Raw genomic sequence first — 12,267 nt, 5'->3', positions numbered from 1 at the left:
ACAAAAAGCTTAGAGATGACCTGAAAACAAAAAAGGACACATATAGGAAGTGAAAGGAAGGACAACCAACAAAGGAAGAGTACAGGCAGGTAGCACAGAATTGCAGGGATGGCGTCAGGAAGGCTAAAGCTGAGAACGAGCTGAGGTTAGCGAAGGATGCTAAAAGCAACAAAAAGGCTTTCTTCAGATATGTGCATAGTAAAAGACAGAGGAAAGAAATGGTTTTTCAACTATTAAATAAGGATGGCAAAATGATAACAGATGACAAAGAAAAGGCAGAAGTGCTCAATTCCTACTTTGGTTCAGTCTTCTCCCAAAAGAGGGTCTATGACCCCCCGGCAAATGCGAAGTACAGGCTGAAGGGGCAGGATTGCAGCTTGAGATTGATAGGCATATGGTCAAGGAACACCTAATGACTTTGAATGAGTTCAAATCTCGAGGGCCAGATGAACTGCACCCTAGAGCAATAAAGGAACTGGCAGAAGAACTCTCAGAGCCACTGTCTATTCTTTTCTATTCATAGAAAATTCAAATTCATTTGAATTCTATTCTAGTCTATGAATTCTATTCATAGAAAATTCAAATTCAAGAATAGAATAGAATTCTATTCTATTCTAGTCTAGTCTATTCTAGTCTATTCACTGTCTATTCTGTCTATTCAATGACCTAGGGAGGTGGTGGGCTCTCCCACACTGGAGGCCTTCAAGACAAGGCTGGACAGACATCTGTCAGGGATGCTCTGACTTGTATTCCTGCATTGAGCAGGGGGTTGGCCTTGTAGGCCCCTTCCAACCCTACTATTCTATGATCCTATATGATTCTCTTTGAGAAATCATGGAGGACGGGTGAAGTGCCAGATGACTGGAGGAGGGCTAATGTTGTCCCTGTCTTCAAAAAGGGTAAAAAGGAGGAACCTGGGAACTACAGACCAGTCAGTCTGACATCAATCCCTGGGAAAATTCTGGAGCAGATGATAAAGCAATCCATCTGTAAGCACCTTGAAAACAATGCCGTGATTACTTGAAGCCAACATGGATTTGTCAAGAACAAATCCTGCCAGACAAATCTGATCTCCTGTTTTGATCAGGTCACCTCCCTTGTGGACTGTGGGAATGCTGTGGACATAATATACCTCGACTTCAGCAAAGCTTTTGACAAAGTGCCCCATGATCTCCCGATGAGCAAACTAGCTCAAAGTGGGCTACATGGAACAACGATCAGGTGGATCTACAGTTTGTTTGTTTGTTTATTTATTTATTGCATTTATACCCCGCCTTTTTTCCTCTTGCAAGGAACCCAAGGCGGCTTACATTATCCTCCTCCTCTCCATTTTATCCTCACAACAACAACCCTGTGAGGTGGGTTGGGCTGAGAGTCTGTGACTGGCCCGAAGTCACCCAGTGAGCTTCCATGGCCGAGTGGGGACTAGAACCCGGATCTCCTGGCTCCCAGTCCAACACTCTTGCCACTACACCACACTGGCACCCAGTTAGCATACGACAATGGAACCAATTCCCTAGGGAGGCGGTGGGCTCTCCCACACTGCAGGCATTCAAGACGAGGCTGGACAGCCATCTGTCAGGGATGCTCTGACTTGGATTCCTGCATTGAGCAGGGGGTTGGACTCGATGGCCTTGTAGGCCCCTTCCAACCCTACTATTCTATGATTCTATAACTTAGCCAGGCTATCTCTGTCCAGATAAGGGCATAGATGGTATACCAGCCTAAGCTGATAAGAAGTGCTCGGTGCCACCTTGGTGAGTTCACCTAGGATCATAGAATCACAGAATAGCAGTGTTGGAAGGGGCCTACAAGACCATCGAGTCCAACCCCCTGCTCAGTGCAGGAATCTAAGTCAAAGCATCCCTGACAGATGGCTGTTCAGCCTCGTCTTGAATGCCTCCAGTGTGGGAGAGCCCACCACCTCCCTAGGTAATTGGTTCCATTGTCGTATTGCTCTAACAGTCAGGACGTTTTTCCTAACATTCAGCCAGAATCTGGCGTCCTGTAACTTGAGCCCATTATTCCATGTCCTGCACTCTGGGATGATGGAGAAAAGATCCTGGCCTTCCTCTCTGTGACAACCTCTCAAATCCTTGAATAGTGCTATCATATCTCCCCTCAGTCTTCTCTTCTCAAGGCTAAACATGCCTCAGTTCTTTCTATCTCTCTTCATAGGGCTTTGTTTCCAGTCCCCTGATCATCTTTGTTGCCCTCCTCTGAACCCTCTCCAGTTTGTCTGCATCCTTCTTAAAGTGCAGAACTGCCCAGAACTGGACACAGTACTCCAGATGAGGCCTAACCAGTGCTGAGTAGAGGGGAACTAGTACTTCACGTGATTTGGAAGCTATACTTCTATTAATGCAGCCCAAATAGTATTTGCCTTTTTTGCATCCACATCACATTGTTGCCTCATATTCAGCTTGTGATCTACAACAATTCCATGATCCTTGTCGCTTGTAGTGTTGTTGAGCTGAGTATCGCCCATCTTGTAACTGCATTTGGTTTCTTTTTCCTAGGTGCAGGACTTGGCATTTATCCCTGTTAAATGTCATTCTGTTGTTTTCTGCCCAGCGCTCCAGTCTATCAAGATCACTTTGAATTATGTTTCTGTCTTCCAAGGTATTAGCTATCCTGCCCAATTTTGTGTCATCTGCAAATTTGATGATCATCCCCTCTACATTCTCATTCAAGTCCTTTATAAAAATGTTGAGCAGCACAGAGCTTAGGACAGAGCCCCACGGCACTCTGCTTGAGCCTCCCTCTAGGAAGGTGCCTGGCCATTAATGAACAACCATACTCATTGGAGGATGGTGGCTCTGACTTTGGTGGGGGTGTGATTCCATTCTGGGTTTCAGTCAGAACCAGCCAGAACTCTACAGGACCTATCCAAGGTGTTGACCCCTATCCCCAAAATAGGTCCATCACCTTGGATAGCTCCTTTAGAGTTTTGGCTGGTTCTGACTGAAACCCAGAATGGATTCACAACCCCACCGAAATTGGAGCCACCAGCCTTAGCGAGTACTTGTATTTGCAGAGCACCCCGACCTTGGCTATACTTTGCATAAGTCATGAAGTTAGGAGGGACAGGCAACACCACAGAACACAGGATCATGATTCAAAAGGATCTAGACAGGCTGCAGCACTGGGCAGAATCGAACAAGATGAGATTCAACAGAGATCAATGTAAAGTCTTGCATGTAGCTACTAAAAAAAAAAATCAACAATACACGTATAGGGTGGAGAGACTTGGCTTGGCAGCAGGACACATGAAAAGGACCCAGGTGCCTTAGTGGATCATGAGCTGAGGATGAGCCAGCGGCGAGTGCATTCTGCATGAACAGAGGCAGAATGTCCAGATCACAGGAAGTTATAGTTCCACTCTATACTATGCTAGTCAGGCCACATTTGGAGTGCTGTGTCCAGTTCTGGGTGTCACATTTTAACAAGGACATTGACAAGTTGGAGTGTGTGCAGAGGAGGGCAACCAGGATGGAGCGGGGTCTGGAACCAAGTCCTACAAGGAATGATTGAAAGAGCTGCATGTTTAGCCTGGAAAATAAAGATTAAGGGTAGACGTGATAGTGGTCTTCAAAAATCTGAAAGGCTGCCATGCAGAAATGGAGCAGACTCCTTCTCTGTTGCCCCCAAGGGGAGAACTAGAACCAGTGGATGGAAATTGCAGAGCAGATTTTGGCTAAACATTAAGAGAAACTTCCTGACAGTGAGAGCTGTTCAGCAGCGGAACAGACTGCCTCAGGAGGTGGTGGGTGTTCCTTCACTGGAGGTATTTAAACAAGGGCTGGACAGTCAGGGATGCTGTAGCTGGACGCTGCAGTGCAGAGCCTGCATTGAGCAGGAGGTTGGACTAGATGATCTCCAAGGACCCTTCCAACTCTGTAATTCAAATCACAAGACACAGAGTTTGGCCCCTAGCCCAAGGAGGTTGGAGAGAAGCTCTAGATCATGGGCTGCCCAAGGCCAGGAGATGAACGATACGAGTCAGGAATCCAGACAGTTCAGAAAAACAGGCTCGTCAGGCAAAGCCAGGGTCAAATGTGTGGAGTGGTTCAGGGCAGGCATCGCTGCAGAAGCAGGGTCTTTGCCCACTGCAGCTGTCTGCCGCACAGAAAATCCATCAGAGAAGGACGCAAGGTCAAAGCTGTGTTGTACCAGCAACCCTCCGCTGCAGGCTGGTATCACCTGCTGCCCAAGACCCCACTCAGGCTCCACTGCAAGCGGTTAGTCCATCATCCCTACTCATGAGGAGCTCTTCACTCCTGAGGAGCCCCTTATCCTGGAGGTTTGTGTGAGGCATCTGCTCTGGGGCTGGGTGTCCACACCCGCGCCTTCTGGTGTTGGTGTTCTCTTGGGCTGGGAGGCAGCTCCATCTCCCCTTCAGACTCTGCCAGTGTGGAGGCATCCGCTGCAGGTGAGTCAGGGACCCCTTCTGTGGGTACTTCCAGATCCTCCTGTGCAGGTGATCCTGGTGCGGCCTCTCCCGGCATGCTTCAGACCCTGCACCATCGCAGTCCCTAGCCAAGGAGGAGCCCACCAGGGCCAGGGCTGGGCCAGGCGTGACACAGTGGGACATATGAGGAGGCTTCCTGGAACTGGGTGTTGGCACATGTCCTTTGAGTTCTTGTGGGAAAAGCTAAAGGGGCTGAGGCATTTGGTGATCTTTTCAAGTGATGCTCCTTTTACAGCAACATGGCTTCTTGGGTCCGATCGTAAGGCTGGCCCTCTTTGTGTGTGAGTGCTGTCAGGGGCAGGCAGGCCTTGCCAAGAGCCTGCTGTGATGTGACATTGAGCCGTCTCCTCCCTCTTCCAGGCAGCCTCATGCCTGAGCAGGCTGCTCTGGGGAACGCATGTCCCAAACAAAGCTTCTCTCTTGGGGGCACAGCTCAGATGTGCTCCCTTGGCTTAGACCCTGCTTGGGGCCAGAGCAACATTTCTCTTGGCACAGCCCTCTGGGGCTGTCTTCGTGCCCAGCAGCCTCTCTGCCACCTAGAGCCCTCTGAGGAGGGAGTAGCCTGTGTCACCCACTGCTGGTTTCAGGGGTGACTGCCTGGTGCCTATTAGGGATGTTTACATGACACAAGGCTCTGGTGCTCAAATGCGGAGGGGCCACAGCAGGCCATCCCCATGTGTTTTTGTTAGCAGCCCTATTGGCTACTGATTTAGAAGGCTCCAGGGGAAATCCCGGGGTGTCAAGTGGTATAGAAGCATAAGAAAGAAAGAAAGAAAGAAAGAAAGAAAGAAAGAAAGAAAGAAAGAAAGAAAGATTTGGCTGAAATTGTGGGGTGTTGGTGGGGTTGCAGATTTTGTGAAAGTCTGTGTGAGTCTATGGGATGCAGTCAGCTGCCTTGAAACATTTCCAGGCTGGTCAAGGAAAAGGGCCTGGTTGTTGGCCCAGCCCAGAATAGCTGGCCGAGGTCTTGGCCTTGTCTCTCTTCCCTGCATGCCTCAGAAGAGGATGGCTCTTTGCAACAAGGTACATTTCCATTCCTCATAACATGCTAAGCTCTCCCAGTCCACCCGGGAACTTGGCAAGAGGTGCTCTGAATCACCGCCAAACCATCCCTCTTAATCCCTCTCATAGGGAGTACTGATTAATCACATGCCTAGGACAAAGACTTGCATCCACCCCCATCATGCCACACCACTTTGGGCTGGGGCAGAAGATGTTGGGAAAGGCGTGTCTCTGTGATTTTCCCAGAGATCGCAAGAGGGAACAAGGAAGCCAAAAGCAACAAAGGGCAAGAGATTTTGTAATTCTCTGAATCTGAAAAAACAAAGAGTGCCTATTTGGAGGATAGTGGGGTCAAAGGCTCCTTGGATGTTGCACAGATACTGAAATGACACTACTGATCCTATGATTCTCTTACTCCTTCTGCTGTTCCAAAAATCCCTTTACAATTTTCTGCCATTCCTGAAACTGTCAGAGGAATTGCTATTGGTAGCATTTGAAAAAGAATGGAGACTTTTGGCAGAATCATCACTTTTGTAGCTGCCATTCTACCTAGAAAGTTTGTGGGAGCAACCCTACAGAACCTAGGCAGCATCTGGGGCTGGGGGGATAGAGTAGTTCAGTTTCCCAGATCTAAGGTTGGAGACAGCTCCCCAACCTCAGAGGGGGGAATCCACGCTCTGCCCCCCTCCCCCTCGCAGCGGCTGCCTCTCCAAGGTCAGGAACACGACCTCAGCGCGTGGGAAAAGGGGGCGCTCTGGTGGGCAAGGAGGGGAGGGGACTGGAGAGGCCAGGTATAGCCTCTTCCCTCCCCCTCCGAAAAGCCCCAGCTAGATGGGCAAAACACCAAAATGCAGAGCGGGAGGATGGGAAGGCAAAGACCGCCTCTGCCACGCTTCCTAGTCTGCATTGCATGATCATAAGCCTCTGAGTTTGGAGGCTGATGATCATCAAGGGCAGAAATAAAAGGATTGCGCCCTTAATTAACTTCTTCCAGGAGAGCAAGTCATGCTTAACCTATTTACCAAGCTATCTGGTTCCCTCAGTGGAGTTACATAGTTTGTTTTTGTAGAATTGCACCCAAGTAGTTGAAGCTGCTTGACTTTAAAATTAGATTACCAGGGGTCCCCAACCTTATCGGACCTGTGGGCACATTTAGGAATTAGAGAAACTGCTGTGGGAACCACCACAAAATGTGTCATCAATGGATTGGCGCATTGGCATCTGTCGCATCTATAGATCTTAGGCTGCATCTTATTCAGCAAAAACATTTGTTTCATTTCTATTGGACACCGGAATATCTCTTTAATAAAGGATTGTCTAATTTGGCTAATTGCTGGCAGTGCAATACAGCTTCTTTTAAACATATGTTTTGGAAATGTCCAGTAGTTGCTTCTTTTGGGGAGGAGGTTATTACACAAATTAGTTTTGAACTGGAACAGTGTTTAATATTCACTGACGTACAGGCTCTTCTAGATTATTTACCCACTTCAGTTTCTGAACACTGCCTCTAGTGGTTTGTGGCCTCTTTTCACAGTCACTATTTTCCCCACAGAAAAATTGTTTGAGTCCTGAGCATCCAAACACTATTGCCAACATGTCTTCTTCCCCATTGACCCTACCCACACACTTTGATCATTGGTGGAGGTCCTGCTCTCTGTTTTCCCTCCAGCTGAGGTGCCATGGCCTGGCTGCACATGGACAAGGGCCTACTTGGTGGTAGCACCAGTGAAGGCTGGTGGCTCTGGTTTTGGTGGGGCTGTGCTTCCATTCTGGGTTTCAGTCAGAACCAGCCAAAATTATACAGGAGCTTTCCAGGGTGCTGAACCCTATCCCCAAACTAGGTTCATCACCTTGGATAGCTCCCGTAGAGTTCTGGCTGGTTCTGACTGAAACCCAGAATGGATTCACAGCCCCACTGAAATCAGAGCCACCAGCCTCCACTGGGTAGTACCCAGGTCTGGAATATCCTGCCCTGAGAGATTCAGCTGCCTTCCAATGACCATAGAAAATGCAGCTGTTACAATGGGCATTTGCTTAGCAACTTTTTAAATTTGGTTTCCTCTATGCTGCATTATTACTGGTATGATTTTCATAGTATCATAGACTACTAGGGTTGGAAGGGGCCTACAAGGCCATCAAGTCCAACCCCCTGCTCAATGCAGGAATCCAGGTCAGAGCATCCCCGACAGATGGCTGTCCAGCCTCATCTTGAACGCCTCCAGTGTGGGAGAGCCCACCACCTCCCTGGGTCATTGGTTCCATTGTCGTATTGCTCTAACAGTCAGGACGTTTTTCCTGATGTTCAGCCGGAATCTGGCTTCCTGTCACTTGAGCCCATTATTCCGTGTCCTGCACGGAACAATATAAACAGCAGAAACATTTTCCTGCTGTTTATATTGTTTATTGGTCTTGATAGTGTTTTAGCATTAGATATTGTTATTATGGTTGTTAGCTGCTTTAGAGTTCCAATTTCGGGGGCAGTGGATAAATCTTTTAAATAATAAATACACAAACAGTTGAGCACAATTCTGTGCGGTAACTGCTGGTGCTGAGGAAGCCTATGCAAAGGCGAGACTTTGTGCAACCATACGGAAGAAGTCCTGGAGCCCCGGCGTCTGCTGTTCTGGTTCTTTGTAGCACCAGCAGTTCCGATGACAGCCCCTGAAGTGCTTGAATGCTGCTCTGTGGTCTGGCAGTGCAGCGCCTTGGTCCAACAACTGTTCCAATGCTGTTGCCGTTGCCGTCACTGTTGCCATGTTTGGAACACGCTTTGCTAGATAAGTGGCCATTCCTAGAAATGTTTGTAGATCAGCCTTGTTCTTTGGACTAGGCATTTCAGCCATAGCCTAAAACATAGTTTTAGTTGCATCAGGTATTATTAACACGCCTTTGGTTAGCAATCGTGTGTCCCGGGTGTTTCATTTCTGATGTGGAAATGTGCAGTTACAGGGTTGCTCCCTCACATCTGCCTAGAGAATTTGCTTCAGCTTCTCATGTTGCGTATTTATTTGTGATATGTATATTTTGCCGTGTCCTCCAAGGAGCCCAAGTGGTGTATATGATCTTCCTCCTCTCCATTTTATCCTCACAACAACATCCCTGTAGGGTAGGTAGGCTGAGAGTTGGTGACTGGCTCAAAGTCACCCAGGGAACTTCATGGCCAGATGGGGATTAGAACCCGGATCTCCCCAGCCCCAGTCCAGCATTCTAACCACTGAACCACATAGGCTTTCTGCTCTGGTCTTTCCCACTGAAGTTTCCCCTGTTTAATCCATGGCACCATCAAGACCCTCCAATGGGGGACCCTCCCTGCAGGAGTGTGTATGGGCGCTTCGATAAGTACCTTTAAGTGGACCTTGAGAGCTATTTTGCTTCATTCAGCAGTGTATTGGCTTTTATGCAAGTTGGAACCTCAGCTGCTGAGGTTCTTATGGGTTCAGTCCCAATTAAAAGCCTGAGCATGTGAGAAGAGCCATGCTGGACCAGAGCCAAGGGGGCCTCTCGTCCAGCACCCTGTTCCCACAGTGGCTGACCAGATGTCCCCATGGGACACAGAGGCAAAAGTGCCCCCACTCCTGGCCTCCAGCAACTGGGACAAAGAGGCCTCCAGCCCGATACTGGAGGTTACATGCATCGCCATCAGGACTAGCCACCACTGACCGCCTCCCCCCACCCAAATTTGTCTAATCCCCTTTTAAGGCCATCCAAGTTGGTGGGGACTGTCGGTACATCTTGCTGTAGGGGAGTGAAGCAGCCCCCCCTTTCCCTCTTGTCCTGAATCTTCCACGGTTCAGTCTCGTTGGACAGCCCCATTGGGTGCTGGGTTAATGAAGAGAAGAGGCAAACCCTTCCTGGGGCCTCCTCCTGCACTCCAGTGCTGTCGGGCAAGGGTCTGTGGCTCTGCCTCGTCTGTGCCGGCCCCTCGCCGGCATGCGGAGCAGCACTTCCGGGGCAGGGCACTCTGCACTGCCTCGGGAAGCGCCGCAGGAGACCTCCTCCGCCTGGCCACTTTGGGAGCAGGGCCCTTTGCCCAGCCAGCTCTCCCTGACGATGTCCGTGCCTCGGCTGGGCGCTCGGGAGTCGGGAAGAGCGCGGGGGCAGGGCCCTCACCCTCTGCCCACGGGGGTCGCTTCTGGCACAGGAGCAAAGAGCCTCAGGCCCAGGCTGAACCTGGCCTTCCCTCAGCCCCAGGCCAGCCCCCCAGGTCTCCCCAGCAGGCCATGCCCCCTTCCCCAGGCCACGCCCCATTTCCCCAACTGTTTGGAGGTGTTCCGGGCTTTTGTGCAGATTTTGCCCATTCTAAAAGGCTGAAATCCCCTCCCCCCTAGGCAGAGTGACTGGCAGGAAGAGCGGGACGCTAAAATGGGCGGGTACTTTGGCCCCGCTCCTTTCGCCTTCGGCCCCACCTACCACTGGGATGCGGCCCCCGAGTGCTACTCTGGAGCGGAGTTTGGCCTCCGGCCGAGAGCGGCGCTGCACTCTGGCGCCAACATCCTGGCAGCTGCCTCCCCCACGCCCTGAATCCACCGGTGTCCCCTCCCCCGCAGCTTTCCTCCCCCTCTGAGGTGCCCCCTGGAGCCGCTGCTCCCTTACTAGGAAGCCGCCATCCCCCCGCCCCACCTTCACCAGCTCCCAGCCCCGGCACTGCTGCCCTCTCGCGCACAGCTTCCCCTCCTTCTTCCGCATGCCACACTTGCGGAGGCCACCACGGCGGGCCAGCCGCCTTCTTGCTGAAGCCGGCCAGGTCCAGGCCTGATTGCTCCACCCCCTCGGTGAAGTCTGTTCCATGCAGCCCCCTTTCTACTGGCTTGATTGCTTAAGGCTGTGGCATCACCGCCTGGTCTGGCCGGCTGGCCTCCGCCCTCCCTGCTAAACCTTCCTTCTGTGCTGTGCGGTGGCGACTTCGGCATTCACCTCCATCACATCCCTGCTCCAGCGCCCGCCCTTGCTCCTTCCCTCCTCTGGCCTGGGATGCTGGATGTGAGAAGAGCTGGACTGACACCCCCGCTGCCGCCCACACTCTCTGCCAGGGCCACCCTCCTGGCACCTTGGACTTGCTTGGGAGTGGATTTCTCCAGGGTGGAATCCCCCCCCCCCAATAGCCATCACCTCATCCCTTTCAGTACTGCTCAGCAATGCCTTCCTTCCTGCTGCTTCCTGGGCCTTCCGTGACCTGCAGTCCACTGAAGCCCCCCCCCCTTCTGCCCTTTCACTCCCTAGACGCTGCTCCATACCCTCCTCTCTGGACTTGTTGACCTCTCTGTCCTGCTGAGCTGTCCACCCTGCTAACCTCTGGCTACTCCACCAATTTTATTATCTCCACTCCTATTACCAGGGTACTTTGTAGGAAATCTGGAGGAGGCCAGGCTGATTTGGCACACTTTAAATTCATGCCGCCTTCCTTCTCCTTTGCAATTGGTCTTGCCAAGATCTGTGATGTCTCATTCTACCAACCCCCAGAACCTCTTGATGATTTGTCTCCTCCCATCCAATGCCAAGGTCCGAGGAGCATCATTAAGGCCTTAGAAGGAATATTAACTGGTTTTGTTTTGCAAACAGAATGTGCAAGGTCTGCCCCCCCCCCTTTAAAAAGGGTTATGGTTTTCTGAACAAGGGAAGTCCTGGTGAGTTAAAGCATCTGCTTGGCTGAATAGTAACTCTCACCCTAAAACTGGTTTATCACTGGTTTTTATTAGTGTACTTGCAGAAAGAAGTAAAAATGTGTTGAAATCTTACTCCACCTTAAGAAAATCAACAAAAGTCTTATAACAGCTAAAAGGTCTGCACAATTATAATGGCATCAACTTTCATGGCCTAGAGTTTTTTTCAGAAGCATGAATTGTCCTCATTTGGAAGGTGTGTGTGTGTATGTGTGTGTGTGTGTACACACACACACACACACGGATGCAGAGGAGGGAAACATAGTGTTAAAATGCCAAAGAAATGCAAAAAGTACATTCAATTCATGGTTCATGGAACCATTAAATTAAAGCTTATTATGTATGCAAAATAAGCACAGTAGCTGGTGATAACAATTATCCTAACATTGGTAAATAAATAAACATCCGGAATGGGGCAGAAACCATTGTCTCCGTTCAAGCCCCAATAGCATCAAATTTGGTTTTATTACTTCTAATTCAGCACATTCATGCTGGAGTCTCCCTTTGAAATTCCTCCTTTGGAGAATGGCAGCTTTCAGGTCAGAGTGTCCAGGGGGAGACTGAAATGTTCTCCTTCCCCTTTCTGAAGGTTGCCTTTTTTGGAGACAGTCAGTACAAAAGGATCAGGAAGCTCTCCAGAAATACTCCTAGATATAGAAGGAAAAGGTGCTGCTGACTGCTGTGGCGTCCTTTGAAAGAGGGTCTCTGGTTTAGTGGCCCACATCAAGGCCGATGCTTCTGTACTGAAAGAACTGGGCATGTTTAGCCTTGAGAAGAGAAGACTGAGGGGAGATAAGATAGCGCTCTTCAAGTACTTGAAAGGTTATCACAGAGAGGAAGGCCAGGATGTCTTCTCGATCATCCCAGACTGCAGGACACGGAATAATGGGCTCAAGTTGCAGGAAGCCAGATTCCGGCTGAACATCAAGAGACATTTCTTGACTGTCAGAGCAATACGACAATGGAACCCATTACCTGGGGAGGCGGTGGGCTCTCCCACACTGGAGGTCTTCAAGATGAGGCTGGACAGCCATTTGTCAGGGATGCTCTGACTCGGATTCCTGCACTGAGCAGGGGGCTGGACTCGATGGCCTTGTAGGCCCCTTCCAACCCTGCTATTCCATGATTCATACA

This window comes from Heloderma suspectum, chromosome 8, assembly GCF_057233095.1.
Source record: "Heloderma suspectum isolate Gila_16-S chromosome 8, 16-S_ref, whole genome shotgun sequence".
In the NCBI taxonomy this organism is placed as follows: Eukaryota; Metazoa; Chordata; class Lepidosauria; order Squamata; family Helodermatidae; genus Heloderma; species Heloderma suspectum.
This window is presented reverse-complemented; position numbering follows the sequence as displayed.